The sequence below is a fragment of the Chelonoidis abingdonii genome, chromosome 4 (genome assembly GCF_003597395.2).
Source record: "Chelonoidis abingdonii isolate Lonesome George chromosome 4, CheloAbing_2.0, whole genome shotgun sequence".
NCBI lineage: Eukaryota > Metazoa > Chordata > Testudines > Testudinidae > Chelonoidis > Chelonoidis abingdonii.
In genome coordinates this window covers 23871054-23894942 of record NC_133772.1, presented here as the reverse complement: position 1 = coordinate 23894942, position 23889 = coordinate 23871054, and the positions used below count along the sequence as shown (strand labels likewise).

Below are 23889 nucleotides of genomic sequence, written 5' to 3'. Positions count from 1 at the left end.
GATTTTTGCCCCAGTTTCCTAAATGGCTCCCTCAAGGATTGAGCTCACAACCCTGGGTTTAGCAGGCTACTGCTCAACCTACTGAGCTATCCCTCCCCCTTGGCCCCCCCTGCTTTTTTTTTTTTTTTTTTTTTTTTTTTGCTTGCTTGCTGCTAGGTGGAAAGCTCTAATGCACATTTCCATCTCATGATTATCTGGGGTGTTTCATGATTTTTTTTTTTGGACTGTTTGCAGCTGGCAATATCAGGAGAAGGGACTTGACAAAGGCCACTGAGTGAGTCAATGGCAGAGTCAGGAACAGACCCCAGGAGTCCTGCTTCCCACCCTCCTCTTCTAAACACTCCCCTCCTAGAGCCCTGCGCTAAGCACTAGGTCACGCTTCCCTCTCAGAGAGTGCCCCAGAACCCAGGACATCCTTGCTGCTCTGGCCCCAGGCCCTGTTACGTAGGCCACACACCCTGTGCTGGAAGACAATTGGCGGGGTCGTCCTTAATTGAAGGAAGCGAACAACTGGAGAGGTTTCCTGCCTGCTCTGGGCAGAGCCAGGAGCAAGGCTTGGCAGGGTCAGCGTCTGTGACGGCTCTCTCCAGAGGCAGGCCTGGAAAGGAAAGGGTTAGCGAACGCTGGCGGAGACCTCTGCAATGAACCGGACGCGTCCGCCCACACCCACGTGTGGGGTAAGCTGGCACTGAGCAAGCAGCATCAGAAATCCTGAGTGCGCGTGTGTATGTATAGACTGTGTGTGTGTGTGTGTGTGTGTGTGTATATAGACAGTGCATGTGTGTGTGGCGTCACAACAGCCACCTGGCACCCTCCCCTCAGCCAGCAGCATAAAGAGCTGGCGTGTGCCTGAGGGGCAGGGGCCCACGTGACTCCCCCTCCCTGCCGACGGTCCCGGGGGGACAGACACTTTGTTCAGGATGCTGCTGTTGTTCCCATTGTGAAGTGAAAGCCAAACCCGGCAGTTTCTTTAGTCATCAGCTGGAGCTGAGAGACTGTGAGCGGCGCGTGGGGCTCCCTTCCCACGGCCTCCATGCCACGGGTCTGGCAGCGAGACAGGGAGCCCCGGGAGGCCCTTTTGGGGGGGACCAACGATGAATGTCTGTCTCCAGTCGGCATGAGGATGCGGCAGTGACTGGGGCATCGTACGGTGAGTGCTGTGGCACTGGCTGCCCTTCGAAGCCAGGAGGTTGCCTGGGTTTGATTTTTCGACCACTGGTCTGGCGGCACTGGCACCCAGGGGGGCAAGCAGGGGCAGGGAGGTCCCAATGGGATGTAGGGAGGGTCGGGGGAAGCCCCTGCAGCCTGGGTTTACATCTGCCCGGAGGTGACAGGGGAGGAGCTCTGTGCCGTACGACATGTTCCTGCTAGCACTGCCCTTTGGGCCACCCCCTGCCCACACCTTGCCCCTCCAGCAGGCGGGATGGCCCAGAGGGGAGCACAGGAACCCGGTGGCAAAAGGCCAGGGGCCAGCCTGCTCACAGGGGCTGCAGTGTGAATTTGAGAGATGCTCCATTGGAGTCACTCGGGCGTGTCCAGATGTCAGTGGGGGTAGAGTCTTTCTGAGTGACTTCCCAGCCCTACCGAGAGCTCCCTGTGCCCTGATGCAGAGCCAGCCGCGTGGTTCTGTCACCAGGTGGGAAGCCCCCTGCCCCAGGGCAGAGCAGGCCTTGTGCCCCCCCAGCTCTCCTCTCCCCACTTCGACCTGGCCCTTCCCGTCTGCCTTGCCCAAGGCACATGCTGTGTCTGGACCGTGGGGATCCCCAGGGTGAACGTGTGACAGGATGTGAGCAGTGAGAAACTTCCCAAGCCCTGCAGCTTCCAGCATCTCTCCAGGCAGGGCGTTTTGCTGGCTCTGGCTGGCAGGGTGTGGCATGGGGAGGCAGCCCCACAGCCTGGCTCACTGTGGAGGTTCCCAGTATCACTATGGGACTCTGCACTGTGTGTTCCTGACTGGGCAGGCTGTGCCCCTGGTAGTACGCCATGGGCGATCACTCGCTACGGGCAGTGATGTGCTGAGGAGTAAGCCTAGCAGGCAGGGAAGGGGATTTTCACTGGAGGAAGTGAGAACTGGACTCAGTAAGTGGCTTTCTAAGTCCCGAGGAAGCTGAGGCAGATTGGAGAGCAGGGCTAGTTGTGCTCATTGGAGAGGCAGCATGCTTCAGCGGGAGACTGGGAGAGGCAGGACTCCTGGATTCTGCCACTCACCTGCTCTGTGACCTTGGTCAAGTCTTTTAGGCAAAAATGTTCAATTATTAATTATTTGTCTTTAGACTCACACCCTAAGGCAGGTATCAGGGGCTCATCATGCTGGTCACTGCCCTGAGTGAGAGATGGTCCCTGCCCCAGTGAGCTCACAATACAAATAAATAAGACAGGCCAGGGGAAACTGAGGCACAGAGAAGGCAGTGACTCACGGCCACAGCAGTAAAGATCCCAGCTCTTCCAAATCCCAGTCCAGTAGCCTAGCCACACCAAAAGTGTTGCAGGTTGGCTATGCAGAAATGGAGGCACCCAAAATCACTGGTCACTTCTGAAAATTTTGGCCCAAGCCTTTCTGTGCCCAATTCCCCCATCTGTAAAATGCAGGCACTGCTATGGGGCGTGCCTTCCTGCCAGAAGGGGGCGGGGGGGGGGGTTTCAGCGCCTGTGTGTTTGCAAAGCGCGTGGAGGTCTCAGGTGAAAAGCACTGCCAGGACACAAGCTGTTCCTGCTCACTGAGCGCCAGCCCGTGGGTGGGCACCTGCTCTGCTTGGCCTGCTGGGAGCTCCCTTTGCTGCCCATCCGGCATGTGATCCATATTGCTGCTGCTGTGGTTTGCTCATCATGTGTCTGCAGATGTTAACGTTGGGGGACATTCCCATCGGCTTGATACCATTTGTCCCCCCCCCCCCCACGTGCTTACCAAGGCGAGGCGTTTCGTTTGGATGTTTGCTCTGAAGACATATTTCCGGTACTCCTGGGGTATTTGGATCTGGAGGTCTAGTCCGCACCATGCGCCACCCCTGAGACTCCAGGCAGGGCCTGCAAGCCAAATGCCCTGTAAGTCCCAGATGTGGGATTATTAATGCCCTGGCATGCCTGACAGGAGAGACGTGAGGCGCCAGGGTGCTCACACCCTCTCATAGTGTGGCCCTCGTTTGAATATAGAGATTGCCTGGATGCTGGATGCCTCTCCCTCCCATTCATCCCCAGGCAGCCACGGCGACTGCATGTGGCTAAGCAGGAAAGGGGCATGTGGACTTTAGCTTCCTTTAATGCCATCTGGTGTTAAACCAAGGGAGCTCCCGGCATGCCACAGACCCCAGACGAGTCGGGGCGAGGATCAGCGGGAACTGCACTGTCTGGGACAGAGCTAGACAATACCCGGAGACTACCCCCCTGCAAACGCCCGAACCACATCACCCATCCAACCCCAGGAATGTCATTTCATACACTGTAATGCCTCTGCAATGATACTGTCCACCCAGGTCCTTGCACGGCTCCATCCCCATAACATGGGCTCAGCCAGACCTGCCTAGTGCCTCGCCCACAAGCCCATCCTCCCTCCTGCTGCTGGCTGATGCCTAGGTTAACAGGACTTCCTCCACGCCAGAAGGGCACTCTTTATGCCACTTCACTGCCACCTACGTTTGCCCATACACCCGCCTCCCCCCCCCGCGCTGGGGTGCAGCCCAAATTATCACCATGTCTTACATCTGGGGAAACTGAGGCCAGAAATCATTCTCCTCCGCCACCATGGAAGCCCGGCTGCTCTCGGTATGTCACTCTGGATGATCTCAGGGACGCTGACTGGCGGGGAGCTGCTGTTTCGGGGAGATGCTGGGAATGGCTCTCTCAGGTTTCAGCGCTCTGGTGGGCTGAGTCACTTACCAGAATGCTGAGTAACTGGATACACTATAGGGGATGACACCAGAGCCAGCAGACCACAGAGCGTCTCGAGGAGTGAAGAGCTTGTTGCCCTCCTCCTCCTGCACTGACATCCCCCAGCCCCCCGGATTCAGGCCCAAGCCCTGGATCCGCAGCAGCACTATGGGGTGGTTGTGAGTTTTGCAAGATCTGCAGAGATCAGCTTCCACCTATGCAGCACCCCAGGCCAGTGGCTCAAGCTAGGGGCTCCCCTTCCAGCTGTACTGCTGATGTGTTGGCTGCCCCCCTGGCAGACACATTGGGCAGCAGGAGCAGAGTGGACAGGGCGCAGGGGCAGGAGGCTGGGCACTAAGTCATGACAAAGGAAGGGAACACCCAAGCCACAAGGTGCCTCAATTCCCCCCTATCCCTAGAGGTCCAGCTGAGCAGGGCCAGGAGGACAGACCCTTACCCTGATTGCTAGGTGAAGGAGCAGGCCTCTCAGCTGCTGGGATCGGCACTGCCACGCAGGTGCCAAGGTGCCTGGGGGGCGAGGGTCTGAGCTTCCTGCAGAGCTCACTCTAAGCCCTCGGAGGCCTCCAGTCCACTCAGGACTTGGACAGAAGATCTCTGGGCTGAGCCAGCTGCTCGACCCCTCCCGCCCCGTCTGGCTGGGGCCTGCGGTGCATTCCAGCAGCGTCTCACCACAGCAGGACTACCCGTAAGTGGGATTAGAACAGTGTGTTGGGGGGCAGGAAGGCTGGGCGTGTGGCTAATGCCCAGCCTGGCGGCAGGGCAAGGGTGGGTTCTGTTCCTGGCTGGTGCCCCGGAATGCAGTGGGCCATGTTCTGGTGCCACACATCCTGTCTGAGCTGGAGACTTTCCTTGATTGGTGTAGGCCTTTATTTTCAGGCCTGGTTCTCTGCAAAACTTTACTAGCAGAGCAGACTGGACCCAGAACACAGGCCTGGCCAGCCCAGATCAGACCAGAGACCATCTAGCCAGTATCCTGGCTCTGAGAGTGCCCGGCACCAGCTGCTTCAGAGGAAAGTGGAAGGACTCACCTCGCCATGGATAATTATGGAACAACCTGCTCAGAGAGGAGTTTCTTCCTGACCCCATCATTAGAGGGTGGCTCAGGCCCTGAAGCAGGAGGGTTATAGCCCTATTTTTAACCCATAATGTAGCTGGGTCTGTTCTCATTATCAATCCCTCTTTGACTCCTACAGGGCTCTTGGCCTCAGTGGTATCCAGTGGCAGTGAGTTCCTCAGGCCAGTTATGCACCGTGTAAAAATAAATATTTCCTTGCATAAATTGGGCAGCACATGCCCCCATAGGAGACAGCGCTGCTATTGCTCCCTACATGGTGCTGCAGAGGTGCATAGCCCCATGGAGTCCCTGCCCCAGAGAGCTGACAGGCCATGAGAACGACAGGAGGTGGGGGAGGCGATGGGGTAGGACAAGGATAGAGGCACACTGATCACGTGGTCCTTTGGGAGCCGGCTCTGTTCCTGAACAGCCCCAGGTATTCAGTGCTGTGTACAAAAGGGCAGAATTGCTCAGCACCTGGAAGACAGTGGGTGAAAGTGGAGGAGGGTATCGGGTAGGGATGGGGGTGCAGAGTGGGATTGGGAAATGATGAGCCGGAGGCAACATGGGCAGAAACAAAAAGCAGGATGTGATGGGATCTTGCATGGGCTGCTGGGGGTTGGTCTGGCAATGCAGGAGCTTGCAAAGATGGGGGGGACTGTATGGGTGTGAGGGGAGGGATGCTGGAGGAGCTCTGCCTTTGGGGTTCAAGGCCGCAGGTGGTGCAGAGTCTGCTCTGTTGTGGTGACTGTCAGGCCAGGCCCATCCCAGGGCTGTAGCAAAGCTACGAGGGTGCCTGGCTGAGTCACCTCAGGGATTGAACCTGGGCCCACTGGAGCTCAAAGCATAAGCCTTGAGAGCTTGAGCCTAGAGATAGGCCCAGGGGCTCAGCAGCAGCCTCAGAAGACACAGTCCAGCCAAAGCTGGGGCGTGGGAGCAGCAGTGTTAGTGACAGTTCCACTGGCCTGGGGACAGGAAGGGGGATGTGGCATTGAGCCTGTCCTGGCGGGGAATCAGGGTTCCCATGAGCCAGGCAGGCCCCTGAGGGGCAAACAGCATTTCTGTGTGGGTCTAGCCTGCAAGGTGCTGCTGCTGGATGCACTGGCCAGGCCAGGGCAGAGGGCACCAGAGCAGGACGGGAGGCAGGATCAGGACAGGGTGGAAGGGGATCAGGATGCAGGGGGACTGGGGATCAGAGCAGAGAGGGACCAGGGGACTGGAGCAGAGAAGGGATGGGGAAATCAAAGACGGGGACAGAGGGAGTGCAGGGGGACCAGAGCAGAAGGAATACTTGGAAATAGAAGAGGAGTAGTCCAAGCACAGCGGTCGATGTGTCCCTGGTGTGAACCTGCTGAAATCTCCAGCGTTCCTGGGGTGAATGGGGCCCACGGGTATATGACTGCGCGTTAGACGGCTTCTATTACCCTGATGCTGCACAAGCAGGTGATTCCTGGCCCCTGCCAGTCTTAGTGCTCTGTGTCAGGGAGTGGCTGCACCTGGCTAACGGGGCCTGGACTGGAACAAAAGCAGCGTTTAGCTAGGTCAGTGTGTCTAATTCTGGCCTGGCAGTGTCAGAGAAGCAGGCCCCGATCGCTGGGAGATGGATTATAAATAACCTGCTGAGATGCAAAGTCTTTCCTGCTCCAGCCCTGCGCCACAGCCCAGCGAACAGGAAAAAGGTGTTTCCGGACACAGTTTAAGGCTGCGAGCGCCAGGCCAGATGGCACCATGGAGAGAGAAAGTGGGGAGTGGGTGACATATGATCCTCGCCCGCTCTGGGGAGGGCTCTTTAAAAGCAGGAGTAACAGCTTGTTGGACCATCCCCCAGGGAAGGTGGGGTCATGAAGGGCTGGAACCAGACAGATCTTACCCAGCCCCTTGCTTAGCCTGGACCCTTCTCCCAGTCCCACCCCAGGGCATCGGGACAGGGGATGCTGGGGCTGCACTGTGATTTATTCCTGAACTGCATGTCAGTCACACTGAACCTCTCTCTGCAGGTGCTGTGTCACTGGCCTTGGGATGGGACGGGAGTTGCCAGTGCTTTGGTTCACAGATCAAAGGAGCTGTGTGGTTTCGCTGCAGCTCCCACCAGCCTGTCATGGGGCTGCATGCACTCCCCACTACCACAGCGCTATGGCCACTGGGGAGTGCTGACTCCCCACTTTCTCTGCAGCTGGATGCATGCTTTCCTAAACTTGAGCTGCTTCATGGGATTTTTGTGGTACAGGCAGTGTTTGATTTGTGCCAGGGCTGAGCCCTGGCACCTCCGGGCTTGGCAGGTCAGAGCCCTGGCACCTCTGGGCCTGGCAGGTCAGAGCCCTTGCACCTCTAGGATTGCTGCATCAGTTATGAATTTAAAAAAATGGCTTGAGCCCCAGCACCTCTCATTACAAATTAAGCACTGGTTACACTACAGGAGACCCAGACAGGGACATAGGAGCTTCAGAGATGGACATCACAGCCATAGGCTAGCTTCTTCCCTACCAGGGGCTAAGCCCCCTGCCTCTGCAGCGCCCAGGGAGCACTCCTCAGGGATGGGAGGTAGATTGCCGTGCTAACAGCTCCTGGACCAAAAGGCTTCAGTTTCACAGCAGGCATGGAGGGGGGTCCAGTAACAAATCAAGCGACCTCCCGAGCCCTGTCTGCACTACTGCTGAGACCACTGGTAGGGTCAAACCAGTGCTGGTAGAAGTGGGAGATTTCCCACAGAGCACTGCAGCCGGCAAATAAATCGCTAATGGTTCCTGCATTAGCAGAAGGAAATGCAACCTCCCTGTTGATTTGCTCACTGTAACATAAGAACATAACATAAAAGCCAGCTGGTATCCCAGAATGCCATGGGCACAAGAGGGGACACAGTGCACCCGAAGAGAATCCCCTTCCAGGGGACTCCAACAGGAATTGACTTGATTAGAAATCCTAGAGCGTTGCACAGTAAGTGCCAATGGCTCTGTGCTCTGAACCAGGGCTGGTCAATGCTCTGGTATTTTCCAGAGGGGTTAGCGGTGGAAAGTGCCTGCAAGTTCCCAGCCTGGCCACTCCCCAGGGCAGAGGAGTTTCCTAGTGCTTGGTGGTGTCTGGTTTAACATAGCCCCAGTTATGGGCTCCCACCCCTTCCCTCAGGAAGGCCGTTCAGGGACCACATGGATCTCATTGTCTCAGGGGCTTGACCGGAGTGTGTTGGAGCCACAACCTCTGAGCTCTGTTTTGGGGAGATGCAAAGTGTGGGATTTATGGTGCATGGACCCAGGAGTCGAGGTATAAACTGGTATAAAAAATTAGGAGCAGGGCCCTGGAGTTCCCGCACCAAGGCCCAAGCTGCTGGGAAGTTCAGCCAGGCACTGATCAGGAACCGATGAATGAAACCTCCTAGGGTTGGACTCCATCTCCTGCAGCGGTGTGTACGGCTCAGTGTATTGTGTCTATCCAGCCACGCATCTCCCACAGGAGCAGCAGGGACACAGGTGGGGAATCAGTGCCAGGGGGCAGCAAGCTGGAATGGTGCCGGCAGAGTGGCCTGTGAAATGGCCACTCCTGCTGTTTATTTGCATTCATTAGGTAGGGATATTAAGGAGGGAATCAGAACCAGCCAGGCCTTTGTTTGTATTTTTGGTGCAGTTTCGGGCTCACTCGATAGAAGGAGCTGGTATCTCACTGAAACTCCAGGCTAGCCCTTCCCCTTCGGTTACAGCCCCAAGCCCACAGATCTCGGTGTGTCAGCAAAGCTTGGGCTGGGGAGCAATGGAGCCAGCTGCAGGTCAATTTCCTCTGCTTTAGAGGAATTAAACCGTGTGAAGAAGGGTTTGGAAGCCAGGCACCCTGCCGCCAGCTCCTCCTGCTGGGCTGCGACTCAGTCGGGAGAGCAGAGGCAGCACAGGATGTTTATTGATTTGCTCAGAAAAGCTGAGTAGCTATCCCGGGTCAGCCCAGCCAGAAGGGGAAGCAGCAGCAGTTGAGTAGCTAAGTAATTTAACCTAGAGCCCACTTTCCCCACCAGTGTCTATCCAGTCAGGCGCCTGTATTGGAGCCCAGGAGACTGTGGCCTGGCTGGGAGCTGATCCCAGCTCTCCAGTGTGCTGGGATGGTGTGTCCCTCATAGTTCGATAGGACATAGAGCAAGTGTGTGAGTGAGGAATAGTGGCCTGTAGTTGCCACCCACCGCCAGACGGGGGAGGGTGGGGGGGCAGCCCCAAGCTCCATGGTCTGCCCTGTGTCCTGGCCGGGCTGGGATGACGTGGTGTGGCAGCACCTGAGGATGCAGTGTGCATAGTCCAGATGGCCGTCTCTGTGAGTGCTCAGTGTTGCCATGTGGCTCGCTGTCCCATGGAACAAACACAGGGATGGTGACCGCACAGGGCACACTGCCAGCTGGACATTGGTGCAGCCACTGCCCCTGCAGCTGGCCCCAGAACTCCTCTCTCTGGTGCCAGAGGCCCCCTGGCATCCGGGATGAAAGGGCCTAGTGCCTTGACATCTCCTTCCTGGCCAGTGTCCTCTCACCTGTGGCCTGTTAATGAATATTCCCCTCCCCACCCCCAAACAGCAGTTTGGAATTGGCTGGGTGCATTTTAGACTGGTCCTTGACTTCCCCAGAGCACCAGTGGCTATGATGGGATCCTGTATGGGTTTGATGGGCCATTCCAGGGGACTATTTGAATTTGATTTCCCTGGTACGTGCATTCGGAGCCAAATAATTTTACTTTGATCAATACTAGAAAACTGTCAAAAGAGCCAGGGGCTTGCAGAGACCAGTCGAGATCAAGTCTGGGTGACCCAAGGGAGCGTTTAGTGGACCTAGCCTAATGGAACAAGGAGCAGAGAGGCTTATACTCTTGAAGGGGACGATCATGCTGTAGCACTATGTAAAGTTTTGGCACCTGGTTTGCGTGGGGATAACCTGTGAGCAGCAGCTATGGCTAAGGATGATTCTCGGTCAGTGATGAGGCAGAACAGACTTGACTGGGGATCTGCACACAGCAGTGGGATCTGCTCGGCCGCTTCTAAAAAGAACTGCACCGCATCTAGGAGTAAGCATTTCTCCAAGATCTAACTTGCATTTAGAAAAACAAATGGTGTGAGACCATCCGTAATGGCACTCCTTGGGGACTCCCACCCATGTAACAGTTACACGTCCAGAAGTCAGGATACTGATCTAAAATTTTAGGTCCCAAAGATTCTGCTGGAAATTTCCCATGTCGATTAGGTATTTGTCATGGAGTCCCCGGGCGATGCTCTGGAACAGCTCCCCACCAAGCTAGTCAGGACTTTGGGGAGCCTCCTGTCCCTTAGAGCAGACTTGTTCAGGGCAAGAAGCTCACACGGCTTCACCTCCTGGGTCTCTCCTTGGAGCATTCAGCATCCTCTGCCCCTCCGTGCGCTTCCCACAGCGAGCCCACTCCCAAGCGGAGGTCTTGGGAAAGCCCAGATTTCCTGCACCCCCACTTGCAGTAGACATGACTCGTTCAGGCCACAGCAAACAGAGGTTATTCGATGACAGGGTAACAGGGTCTAAAAACAGAGCTTGTAGATACAGCGAACGGACCCCTCGGTCGGGTCCTTTTTTTTCTGGGGTTTAAAGGGTGATAAAAAAGCCCCCAGGACCCCCCCCCATGGGTGGTTTCCTTTTTGTTCTCAGGGGGGGGCCCAGGGCTCCAGGGGGGCTAAAAAACAACAAAAAACCCCCCTTTTTTTTCTTCCCCTTTTTTTCCCCTTTTTCTTGGCTCAGCTCCTTTCCCGGGCCAGGAGGTCACCTGATCCCTTTGTCTCCAAACACCGGTTCAATTGGCACCTTTGCAGACGGAGGGGCCCAGGACCATCAGTTTGCTAGGAGACAGAGTTCCAGGCATTTAGGTGCACTGGCCCTTTGCTCTGCAGCAATCACACACCCTTATCCCACCACCTGGATATTTAGAACTGCATAGGGGACACTGAGGCACCAACACAGTATTCAGAGCAACATTAAGAACATTCCCAGTTTGTCACAGCATTCCAGCAAGATTTCCAGCACTTTGTGCTTTGAATAGGCTGAAAATCCCACAGGCAGAGGCTCTGTAATGGAGGATATTGGACTCGTCTGATTGTGGACAAAGGTCTGATGTCGCTTCCCCCGGAGCCAATGTGCATTGTGGCAGTGATTTTAAAGGGACAAGATTGGGCCCCAAAGCAGGGAGTGAGGAGCCAGCAAGTATTTAGAATACAATAAGACAGTGAAGGGGGCTAGGAGGGGCTGGGGCTGAGTTTGTGACTGGGGCCTGTGTCGGTTCATGTTTTATTCAGTTCTGTTTGAAGACGGACTCTGCCTGCAGTTGGTTAGGGAGGAATAGATGCTCTAAGCAGATGCTGGCCTGCGTGGGGAAGTGCTGTTGGGTGGAGATGAGTGAATCGCTGTCACAATTGCTGCTACTGCGACTCATCCTTTGCTCAGCGCTTGGGTGGCTGTTGGATCGAGCAGGAGCAGCTCTCTCAGATGAGGCGGTGCTTTTACTGAAACCCTGCTCTTCCCCCACCACTGAGGAATCAGGCTGCTGCCCGGAATGGCTCTCAGGCTTGCTGGCCTTCGTAGCTCCCTGGCAGAGGGGAAGTGCACCTAGCTTTGCATAACAGCAGGGCTTCCTGCCAGCAGGGTCCCTACTCCCTGCAATACATTGTCCAGCAGGAAGCAGCATCTCCCTGGGGTGATGCTAACCCATTGGGGCTGGAGGCTCCTGTACATACTACATGGATACTTAGGTGGGCCCGCTGGGAGTTAGGCATCTAAATACCTTTGAGGATCTGGGCCTTAGGCCCCTCTCACTGCCTGAGATGAGAGACCGTGAGATCCAGCAACAGCATCCGGCCCTTTGTGCTATGTGAGATAACACCCCTCCACAGAGGAGTCCAGCAGAAGCCTGATTAGGATCTGTTATCAGGTGGCAGCTGGGAAAGTGCTGCCTGTCCCACCCTTCCAGCAGCCCTTCCCCTTCCTGCCCTGGGCAGGTGGATAAGCAATCAGGAGTGGAAAGTACCCTCCTGGGAGGGCGAGAGAGTTTGGGGTTCCTTGATTCGCAGGCTTGATCAACTAATTAAGAGAACAGCTTATTTTCAGTGCAATGAGAAACCCCAGAGTGAAATTCACAAATGGCCCAGCCCTGTTCTGGAGGCTTCCTAGGGAACAGCTGGGCCCCAGGCTTATCTCCACCAGTGAGGACATGCTACCATCTACGCATCCCTGTCTACACTGGAGGTTTGAACCGGGTTAGCTAACATGGGTCTAACCACCAGGCCAGGCAAGCCTAGGATAGAGCACAGACTCACCTGCAGACCCTCTCCTGGACCAAACCTCTCTGGAGCATCCAATTAGCATTTGCAAAGTTGTTGGCCAACCTGAGTTAATTGGCAATCAGTAAATTCAAGTGAAAACAGGAGTGTGATGGGGAAGGGGCCATATAAACCATTTGCCGGGCAGGTGGGGGTTAAGGACTGCTCAGGGTTAAAGCAGCCTTGTTGTATCCCACTCTTTCACACACCCCCAGGAGCAGGTCAGCTGGCTGTGCTTTGGGGAAAAGCACATCTCAGTGGCTGGCTGACAGCAGAGCTGCTGGCGTGATGACCCTGTGTTGGGGGAAAAAGGAGATTCTGATACTGAATTGTTACTTTGGGGCTGTTAGCTGAGGATGGCCTTTGGGTGCTGGACTGGGATCTGCCCTGCTAGAGGCTCTACCATAGTCTTATGTTCACTTGGGTCCAGTTTCCCCTTTGATCTTCAGCACCCCTGGAAGGGGTGGCCTCTCAGAGGCTCACCTGGAGGGGTGTTTTCTCTGGTCAGACCTGTGCTATCACGTGCCAGGAGAGGGAAGACCAAAGTCTGGGTGAGTTCAGAGCTTGGTTGTGCCCTTTATGGGGTGCCCTGGGAGCTCTACCCTTGGCCATGGAGCAAAGCCTGTAGTATATTGGTGCCCACTGCAGGCCCTCAAAAATCATGAGTTGGGCCCTGAAAATCATGAGAGAGGCTTAAAACTCAGGGGATTTTACACACAGGAAATGTTGGGTGCTGTTTATTTTTCTTTTTAAGCCACTAGGAGTCACATTTATAAGCTGCTTCTGCAGCCAGGTGGGGTGGAAACCTTTTAATAAAAATAAAGCAGAGATTCTCCTGGAATCATCTGACTCCAGGAGCTGGGACTTTAAAAAAAGCACCTGCTATCCTGAGACTTGCACTAGCACAGTGAGAGTTGGTGGCTGTGACGAACTGGGACTGTTCTTAATGTTTGCTCTGAACACTGTGTTGGTGCCTCAGTGTCCCCTATGCAGTTCTTAAGTATCTAGGTGGTGGGATAAGGGTGTGTGATTGCTACAGAGGAAGGGGCCAGTGCCCCTAAATGCCGGGCACTCTGTCTCCTAGCAACTGATGGCCTGGGCCCCTCCTCTGCAAAGGTGCCAACTGAAGGTGTTGGAGACAAAGGGATCAGGTGACCTCCTGGCCCGGGAAAGGAGCTGAGCAGAGAGGAGGGGCTGGAGGGAGGTTAGTCTGGAGCTACCTGGGGATAAGGAGTGAAGTGCAGACCTAGGGGTCTGGCTCACTGCCCCCCAGAATGGACCCGGCCGAGGGGTCTGGTTCGCTGTATCTACAAGCTCTGTTTTAGACCCTGTTCCTGTCATCGAATAAACCTCTGTTTTGCTGGCTGAGAGTCACGTCTGACTGCAAAGTGGGGGTGCAGAACCCTGTGGCTTCCCCAGGACCCCGCCTGGGTGGGCTCGCTGTGGGAAGCCCACGGAGGGGCAGAGGATGCTGAATGCTCCAAGGAGAGACCCAGGAGGTGAAGACGTGTGAGCTTCTTGCCCTGAACAAGTCTTCTCCAAGGGAGAGGAGGCTCCCCAAAGTCCTGACTGGCTTTGTGGGGAGCAGTTCCAGAGCATCGCCCGGTGACTCTGTGACAGTGGCATAGCTAGATGTAGCCCAGGTGGGTGCCCTTAGGACCCAGTAAAAAAAGTGGGAACAGGCAGTTCAGCTGAAATGCAGCCCCTGGGGATAGTGACTGTATCCTGTGACCAGCTGATGGCTGGTCAGGGACTGTGTGAGATGAGTTGGTGGGTCTCAGACCAAGAATAAGTGGGGTGAATGATCCTGTTGCTGGCAGCTCAGCCGAGGTGCCCCGTGGAGACTGAGTTTCCCCTGTTCCCTGCCTAGGGGTGACTGCTCCAGCCCAGGCCTAGGGCACAGGGAAGGCAGTAGCTCAAAGTCCAAGACCCACGGTTGGTTTCCTATGCACTACTTATGACAGCTGGAATTCCTGTCTGTGGCTCATGGCCCATCAGTGTCACCTTCTAGCCAAGGCTTCTGAAGCCTATTGCACATGTTAATGAACTAAACCTCGCATGCCTCGTGATGTGGATCGGTACCCTGATCCCCCTTAAACAGGGAAACTGAGGCACAGTGCAGCGTCACTAAAAGGGCTGGGAATAGGACCCAATCCTGATCTCAATCTTTGGACCACGACTAGACCATGCTTCAACTGACCATTACTCTACATGTCCCTAGGTGGCAGTAGAGCGACATGCATGTCAGTGCACACGTCTGCTGCATGCACCCTGTCATGTGCTACTCTTTAATGATGGAGGCAGAGTCCAGTGGTGGGGGAGGGCTGGCCCATGCATGTGCCCTGCCTCTAAGGGGGTGCCCATTTCTAAGGCTGAGCTGATGCCAAGCGGTCTGTAATGCTGGTGCTGGGTTGAGCTACTTGCTTGCCCTGACCCAGAACACTGAGGTGCCCCAGGAAGGACTGTTCTTAGGGTGTTTCCAGCAAGGTGGAAGGCTCAAGAGGCTGGGCGAAGCTTTAATTAAGCTTTTCCGAGCCACCCAAACTCAGGGCCCTTCAAACTCCCCCCGCGCTCTCCAGAGCTGTGGTTGGAATTGCAGCAGAAATGTCCACTGGAGCCCTACCGCATTAGGGGCCTCAGCTGGCATAAATCAGCACAGCATCATTGGCTTCGATGGAGCCCTGTTACCTCGCAGCAGCTGTGGAGCTGGTCCCTGGAGAGAGAGCTGCCTATGAGTGGCTCATTCCATCATTGGCATGGCCTGGAATGTATTTGGTGGATGCAGGCTGGAGGAATTCATACCTTGCAGGGCTCTGCCCCAACCCTGTCCTAGCTGGCCCACCTCACTCTGCAGGTGATCCTGGGAGCCAAGGCCCTTGTACCCAAATGGGTTAAAAGGGCAGGTTTTGGTGGCAGGCTGCGAGGAAGTGCCCAGCTCAGCCCCTGGGTTTGTGGAGTTTGGGTCTGGGGATGTTCAGAATCTGTTTCAAGACCTGTGTCCACCTAAGGTTTCTCTGTAGGGGTTGAAGAAGGCAGTGCGGCGCGGAAGGGAGAAACACAGTTTGGGAGTCTTGTTTGTTTTGGACCATTGGGTTTATTAACTGTCCCTGTCAGTATTGGTCTGTGCCTAGAGATGTAGTCAGGTCCATTTATCCGTTGGAATAAACACACACACTGGCCATTTATTTAATGAGCAAGATAAAACCTCTGCATCAGCAAATCCTCCTCCATCCCCTCCCCTGGAATCCTTCCCTGGGGACCCAGCACTCTTCAGCTAATGGTGCTTCCTAGAGCTATATGGGTTCTCTTCACAGCTTGCATGTTAAGTCAAGGGACCTGAGGTAAGTAACGGCACGGCTCTGTGCCTCAGTTTCCTCCTCTGTAACAAGGGGAAAACAATCGTTGCCAATCACGCTGGGCTGAGCAGCATGTGCCATTAATGCCTTCGAATGAGAGATGCTTAGAAAAATAGACTTCATTATTGGGCTAATGCCTGAAGTTCTTAGTCTGGTTTTACTATTGCAAAATTCCTGTTGACTTCAGGGGGAGTTTTTTGCATGAGTCCAAGCCGCATGAGGAAGCCAGGAGTTAGTCCACCTACTGATGACCCACATGCTGCTTGGACTCCTCCGTCGTCAATCCTCTTCAGTCCAAGGCACAATCATACCAACGCATTCTAAATATGTCACTGTAGATTCATTATCACTGTAAATCATTATGATTCTGGGTTAGAGAGAGACTGCACATAATGGTCAATCATAGATAATGGGGTCCCCCTCGGTCCCTGTGCAGTGTGGCTCTGTATCAGAAATAATGTCACTACTTATGCTGCCCATTCGGGGTGAGCCACTGAGACCCTGCCCCAGGCCTCCAGTGGCCCAGGCTGCGCCGTCTGGTGCTGTACGTTCCACCAGCACCTTCTGCAGGGAGTGTTGCTCATGAGGCATTTTGCCTGTGGCCAGGAGTGGCAGTGCGGGCTGGACTCCCTGCCTGGCATGGATAAGGCTTTGATCAGCTCCAGCACCCTAGGCCTGGCTTGTGCTCTGTAATCCTGAGCTACGGATGCAACCTCACTCCCGTGGCCATCATATGTGAGTAGAGGGCACTGGCCTTGCTGAGGGAGAGGGGAGGAAATGGGGTTTCTCAGGTTGTTTTACTGGGGGTAGGGGGGTTGGCTGCCTGTTGGTTAGAACCCATTAGCTCTCCCATGCTAAGCAGGATCCGGCTGGGTCAATGACTGGGTAGGAGGCACTTTCAGCAATTTCTTAAGGCCAGAAGGCACCATTAGATCATCTGACATGACCTCCTGCATAGCACAGGCCAGAGAACTTCAGCCAGTTCCCCCTGTACTGAGCCTGGTGACCTGCATTTGGCTAAAGCATCTCTGCCAGAAAGGTTCTGGCCTGGATCTGAAGACTCCAAGCGATGGAGAATCCACCACTTCCCTTGTTTCTCAGCAGAATTTTTCTGGCTTAAGCTGTTAGCCACTGATTATTGTTCTGTCTCTCTCAAATCAGAAAGTCCTTTAGTACCTGGTGTTTTCTCCCCATGCAGGTACTTGCACACTGTGATCAAGTTGCGTCTTGATAAGCTAAGCAGATGGAGCTCCTTCAGTCTCTCACAGTCAGGCCATTTTCCCCCCTCCCCCCAGGCCTTAAATCACTGGTTCTTTTCTGCTCCTGCTCTGGTATGTGGGCTCCAGAACTGGATGCTGTATTCAGAGTCTGCCTCACCAGTCTTGGCAGCACCTCCCAAGCTGTGGTGCCCTTCTTTGTGATGCTGGATGCAGCCAGCAGGGGGGCGCCCTGGTACAATTGCACAGACCCCTCCTATCCCCCACTGCCCGAGTCTCCCTGAGTGGGAGGTGCTGTGCTTTGTGGGAGTTCCCACACCCACTTGTGACCATCAGTGGGTTCTGGATGGCACACTGAATTTAATACTTTCCCAAGAATCAGAGGCCTGGACACACAATGCCTGTAGTCAGTACACTTTTCAAGGGACTGAAGATATGTTAGAAATGCCAGGTGATCTCTGTGCCTGCCCAAATCCCCTCTGCAGTTAGAACTGGACAGGGTAGCAATTATTCTTCCTTTTCTGTCCTGACGTGTGTAGCATTGCTGTGCATTAGTGCGCTGCTGTTGCTTCACTCCAGAGATGGCTGTATTTGAGTGCTGGATGATGCCATGCCATACTCTGAGGACAGTTCCCAGCATGTATTGGGAGGATTGAAGGGGCTAGAAAAAGGTAAGCCCATCTATTAACACCTGTCCATTCCATGTTAGGTGGATTGCTCCTAATCTGTGACTCATGATCCCAGCCCCTTGCCACAGCGAGACAGGACTCCTGCAGCTCCCAGGCCCACCCGAATTCAAATTACGGGAAGAAGGATGTTAAGTGCAAGAACATTGTAACAGAGCTGGGTGCTGCAGGGCTCAGTGTCTGTCATGGTCTAGAACACACACCTGCTCGGGAAACTGGAAATGGAGTCCTATTCCTTCTGCTCTTAAAACCACAGCCCACTACTGGGGAAGGTCTCTAGCAGTTCATCTAGCTGCTACTGGCAGAGCCCGTATCCTTCCCTGTGGCTGGGCTGGGGGGGAACCTCACTTCTGCGTGCGTGTACTGCACATTGCAATATCCCTGCTTGGCTGCTGAACGCAGGGAGCATCTCTGGAAAGCGATGGTTCTGTGTTGATATGTTACATTTGTCAGTGAGGGAGGCATCAACCTCAGCTTCAAAGAGATTGTGTGTGTGTGTGTGTGTGTGTCTCTCTCTTTCTCTCTCTGACATCTCTTCCACCCCCGGGAAGCTCAGCTGCTAATTTCAGGCAGCTTGGAAACAATCAGTAGCATTTTGGCACATCCAGACAGTCTAGTTCTCCTGCCAGATGGGCAAAGGATGCCCAGGTCCCAAGCAGGTTAGCTCGATTCCCGAGGCCTGTTTGTAGTGGCTAGCAAGTATGAACAGTTGCTAGAAATCAGGGACCAGCTGGAGTAGTAGAGACATGCGCTGTATGTGGTTCTGGGCCTGATCTTTCTTACCAGCCCAAGGAAATAAACTTCAGCCTCCCATGACAGCCTGGGCTCAGCCTGACAACCAGGGGAGGTGAATGTGACCCTGGTCCAGTGCTAGGAGACCCAAAGAGGCTCATGCATTGAAAGCAGGAAGGGGAGGTACATGTGAGTGAGCCCAATTTCATCCATTTTGCTGACGTGCTGTGATGAATCCAGCCAGGGTGCAGCTTTGTATGGGTGATGGAGGGGGCTTTACTGCTCAGAAATAGGCCTTGACAGCTTATCAAGGCGCTGCCATGTTGAGGCAGGGTTTGGGCACTGACTGCTAATGCTGCCCATGGTTCCTTTTCTGGGTGCTGTCCCTGAGACACAAGCAGCAGAGGCCGTGCTGGGATGGCACCAAAATCCTGTTGGGGGGTTTAATTTCCTCCCGAATTCATTCCAGGAGGGCACAGAGACCTAGTGGGATTGTTTTTTCTCCACCCATAGGTGGGCTAATGGCTTGGGATTGAATCAGGAGCAGCCCGACTCTTCACTCAAACCGAGCCAAGGTCTGGGAGAGGCGGCTCTGTGCTCTGCTCACCACCTCCAGGGGTCCCTTCATTGCACCCGCCCGGCCTTGGCTGCAGGAGGCTTTTCCCAAACAGAGAAGTGCTTGCCACTCAAGTGGCACCTGGCTTCGCTCAGGGGTCTAGAGACAGAGCCCAGGCACGACAGAGGTGGGAGGAGGACCCCAAGACTTAGTGAACAGTTCCTTGTTAGCAGCACCGGGAGTCAATGGGGAGGAGAGAGGGCTGTGGATTTTCTCCCGCCTGACTGGCCAGTGCTTGCTGCTAAGCAGTGAGGCTGCAAGCATGCTCGCCTTGTGCATAGCCCTGCCCTAGGAGACCCTGTGAGTGGCATAGGAATAGCAGGGTGGGGGCTAGCCTCAGAGCAGCATGTCTGTAGCAGTAGAGAGGCTGCAGCAGGGCAGAGAAAATAACCACTGGGGTTTCTGTAAGAGCTCACCTGGCCAGGAGCATTAGTGACAACGCCCTGCCCCAATGGAATGTAGGATAGAAGCATGACTCCATGAGAACCAACTCCAATTGCTTGACCCTGCCCTGAGGGTGAGGTGGTGTCAACTAACCCTTTGTAGGGGAGATGCCCACACCCCACGTCTGGGGCACCCCTTGCAGTGAATAGGAGGCAGTAGCTCTGTGCAAACCCATCATTCCAACTGAGGGGCCGTCTCTGAGCCACTGCAGCAAGTTCCCACCCCCGGCAAAGATTTAGCATCAGCTCAGCTTCATTAAGGTGCCTCCCCTTGGTGTTTATGGTAAGGACGTTAATGGAGCTAGGCCCCTGGCCAGCAGGGCACAACCCCAGCAGGCATTGGCAGAAGGATCCCAGGGGCAGCAGCAGCCTCTCTCCCCTGCTGAGCACAGCGCATGCCAGTTTTCCATGCCCTAAGCCTGGGCATCAGTCACAGGAGCAAACACAAGCACCATGACTGTGCTGAGCGCCTGAGTGGGAAGAGCAGTGTCTGTGTAAGGCCCTGGTGCAATAGATACGGGTAATATCGCACCCCAGTGGGAACTCGGGGGGGGGGGGGGGGCTTAATAGTCGAGCCGGAGCAGGTCCGGGAGGAGGCTTAAGAGTCGAGCCGGGGGAACTCAAACCAATGTCCTGTTTGTTATTGCTGCTTGCTGTGTGCTCCACAATCTCTGTGAGAGTAAGGGGGAGACCTAAAGGGGGGGGGGGGGGGGAGAGGGAACTGGGCTGGAGCCTGCTCTCTTACATGGGGAAAAGCCAGAGTCATCCTGCTGCCCTCAGTGGAGTCATGCAGCAGGTGGGAGCTCAGGGCAGCTCTAGGGTGTCTGGACTATGAAGGGAGGGGGGGCTGCAGCTGGAGTCTGCAGGGGGTAATCTGCTTTAAAACTGCTATTTCTTTGCGTGGGTTTTGTATCTGGGGCTGACCAGGGCAGGGTCTCGGGGGGGCTTCCTCTGCAGGGGGCTCTGCCAATTGGCATCACTCTGCACCCCCTGCTACTCCAGTTTGGGACTCCCTGACCACACTCCTAGCTCTGCCTATGCCGTAGATTTCCCTCTCTCCCTCCCCCACATGTCCTGCGCTCCCTTCCCCTTCGAACCCAACCTGCAGCCTCCTTGCTGTTTTGCATGTGGGCTCTTCATTTCCTGCCTGACAGCAGGCCCAGCTTTTCCAGCCCAGCCTCTGCTCCCCTATGTCAGTGTACCCTGAAATAGGTTGGCTATTTCTACTGCAGCCTGTTTCCTCTCAGCCCCGAGCTGTTTTCTGGCAGGATGGGCTCTGCCGGGCCGGCAGCTTTCAGAGATGGGGAAGAGTGAGTGTTCCTCCTCTGGGCATGAGGGAGTGGAAGAGGAGGGGATGTCAATGTGGGAGAAGGGAGGTGCCATCCCAGGGGGTGACTATCTTTCTAGGGAGGGGGAAGTGCCAGATGGTCAATGTATGAGCCTGGGGTCATTCTCCACCCACCCTTGCTCTCTGTTGGGCCAGTCCTCATCTGCCCCCAATCTCCCAAGAAAACATTCACCGATTCAATGCATGCAGCTATCCCAAGGCCTCTGCTAGTGTCACTTCGTTGCAAGGTGCTGTTCCTGCTTCTTCGCCTTGACTCCTGGCAGAATGGCCGGGTTTAATGCTCAATCTATTTTACAGCTTGTTTAGAGGCTTTGGGGAAAGGCCTCTTTCTCCCCCATCCTCCATTTAAAAAACTGACTTGTCAAGGAAATTGCTCAGATTGCATTGCAGGCAGTGGGATGCACTACCTGGTAATGGGGCCCTTTGTAAACTGCTTATATTGAGCATGGTCTTGGTCTTTCATGTGGGATGGCGCATGCTGGCGGGAAGGGGAATGGCCACTCTTTGAAGTGCCCAGGTAGAGGGGCTGTCATCACTAACCGTGCATGAGGAGGAATGATTTCATCTGTCCCTCTGTGCCAGGAGCGAATTCAGCTGGCAGGGCCTATAGCAAGAGCCAGATGTAGAAAGCATTTTATTGGAAAATGCCACAACAAAGCCAGTGGGACAGGGGCAGATTGACAAGCAGGAATTTGGCACGGCGGGAGGGAGATGTACAACTTTGTTTGTCTGCCACCAACATGCCAGAACTGGAAACACAGCGAACTGACTCGTCTCGCCACAGCAAACCCAGGCGGTGGTAGCAGCATACAGAGGCAAACTGGCTGTTCTATCAGCAACTTACAGGCAGGGATTCCAGGCTTTGCAATCAGGCAAGCTACAGACCAAGCCGGCCTGGACACTGGCTCATTTGGCACAGACAGGCATGGAGAGATGTCTGTAGTTTCACCCCTTACTGAACACAGAGTTGTTCTTCTATGTGCCACTACATCCTAGCAGGTGGCAGCAGCTCTTAGAATAAGGAAGCAATATAACACAGAAAAGGGTAACAGGCTACTGTACCTGACAGCTGATGGAAATACACCCTTTTCTGAAGAGGCAGAGGTTCATGATGGGATGAATTGCACCCTCAGCGAGTTTGAGGATGCCACTAAGCTGAGGGAAGAGGTAGATATGCTGGGGGATAGGTCCAGAGTGACCTAGACAAATTGGAGGATTGAGTCAAAAGAAATCTGATGAGGGTCATCAAGGACAAGTGAAGAATCCCATGCACCGCTACAGACTAGAGACTGAGTGACTAAGCAGCAGTTCTACAGAAAAAGACCTGGGGATTACAGTGGACAAGAAGCTGGATATGAGTCAGCAATGTGCCCCTGTTGCCAAGAAGGTTAACGGCATATTGGGCTGTATTAGTAGGAGCACTGCCAGCAGATGGAGGGAAGTGATTATTCCCCTCTATTCGGCACTGGTGAGGCCACATTTAGAGTACTGTGTCCTGTTTGGGGCCCCACACTACAGAAGAGATGTGGACAAATTGGAGAGAGTCCAGCAGAGGGCAATAAAAATGATTGGGGGGCTGGAGCACATGACTTATGAGGAAAGGGTGAGGGAACTGGGGTTATTTAGTGTGCAGAAGAGAAGAGTGAGGGGGGATTTGATAGCAGCCTACAGCTACCTGAAAGGGGGTGGAGGTTTCCAGAGAGGATGAAGCTCAGCTGTTCTCAGTGGTAGCAGATGACAGAACAAGGAACAAGGGTTTCAAGTTGCTGTGAGGGAGGTTTAGGTTGGATATTAGAAAACACTATTTCACTAGGAGGATGGTGAAGCACTGGAATGGGTTACCTAGGGAGGTGGTGGAATCTCCTTCCTTAGAGGTTTTTAAGGTCAGGCTTAACAAAGCCCTGGCTGGGATGATTAAGTTGGGGATTGGTCCTGCTTTGAGCAGGGGGTTGGACTAGATGACCTCCTGAGGTCCCTTCCAACCCTGCTATTCTATGATTCTGTCTTTAGTGCTGAAGGGTCAGGGGTTTAACCCTCCACCCCGCTTGAGTCATCAGGATTATCACACAAGAAAACCCTTATGAGCCTCAGGTCCTACGGCCAGCAGCACACTGGTATACAATGACATTTTCATCAGCCTTAGGCCTAATTGTGCATCTAAACATTGTGCAAAGTATTTGCAATTGATGATCATGGTCTCCTGCAGTGCCCTCACTGGTCGGCGCAGGTGAAATCGCTCTGGAGTAGATGAGTTTTGCACAAAGTAGTTTCTTTGAGTTGCTCTTTTGGCACATGTTTAACAGGGAATGTTTAAGATAAAAGAGACTGACCCATGGTGACCAAATCCATGTAATAATAACAGAAGATGTAAGTTCTACCAAACAAACACAATAACGCTCACTGTGCTTTCCCCGCCGCTCCTTTAATTATTAAACGTGTGTTCAGACATCACAGCGCTATTCTTAGAGACCTACATTCAACAGTCTCACAAGCAAACTAAATTGGGAATGGATGCCAAGGTAGTCTGTCTCCATCGCGCTTGTCTTCATCTGTGGGCGCTGATAACTAATGCGCCAGAAGGTGCGCTGGCTTTGAGCGAGGGGAAGGCAAAGGGCTGATGAAAACACTGGTTTTGCAGAGGTGGAGATTTAACAAACAATCTGACACTGAAGTCAGTGAGGGGGTATTACTTAATGGCATTAATGGGCCAAATTCTTTACTGGGATAATGGCAGAGCTCAGCTGGCAAAGAAGCTTTGTCAGCTTGCACCAGACGGGGAGGTAGGATGCTGGAGATCCTTGGATCTCCCGCTGAATTACTATGGGATCCCTAGGCCAGTCCCTTCCTCTCTGAGCCTTCATTTCCTCTTCTGCAAAGAGGGCTAATGACATTCCTTTGTGAAGAGCTGTGAGCTCAGTGACTCAGAGCCCATCTGCCCCACAAATGGGGGAGGGGGGGCACATTAATATAGTTACAAGCACTGGTGGCTACAAAATCCAGTGGCATGTTTGCACGTGTAGCTGAATTGCTTGGTGGGCTGTCCCCTGGCTCCCCTGCCTCTCCACCATTCAGCGATTGCATTAGGTGTTCCTGGGGCATGTGATTAGTCACTCTTCCTCCACGTTCCTGCAGACAATTGCTGGACAGATCGGTCTTGTGGGGAGGTAGAGCTGTCCCTTCGCCCCCAGAAACACAGGTCCTTCCCTCCTGAGCTACAGGCAAGGGGCCTTTTCTGGGGCTTGCAGCAGGTCCCTTG

At 54.3% G+C, this 23889-nt stretch overlaps 1 protein-coding gene across 6 annotated transcripts in view; it reads left to right on the top strand.

The window, feature by feature from the left end:
- Positions 1-698: 698 nt before the first annotated feature.
- The window catches only part of NAV1 (neuron navigator 1), a 321220-nt gene continuing 298029 nt past the window's right edge, over positions 699-23889 (top strand). For 5 of the 6 annotated variants that reach the window (XM_075064958.1, XM_075064961.1, XM_075064960.1 and 2 more), the window contains exon 1: positions 760-1150. The gene's annotated coding sequence lies outside the window, so the exon portion shown is untranslated. Of the gene's footprint in view, positions 1151-23889 lie in introns of all 6 variants that reach the window. The other variant, XM_075064962.1, reaches the window with a different exon arrangement.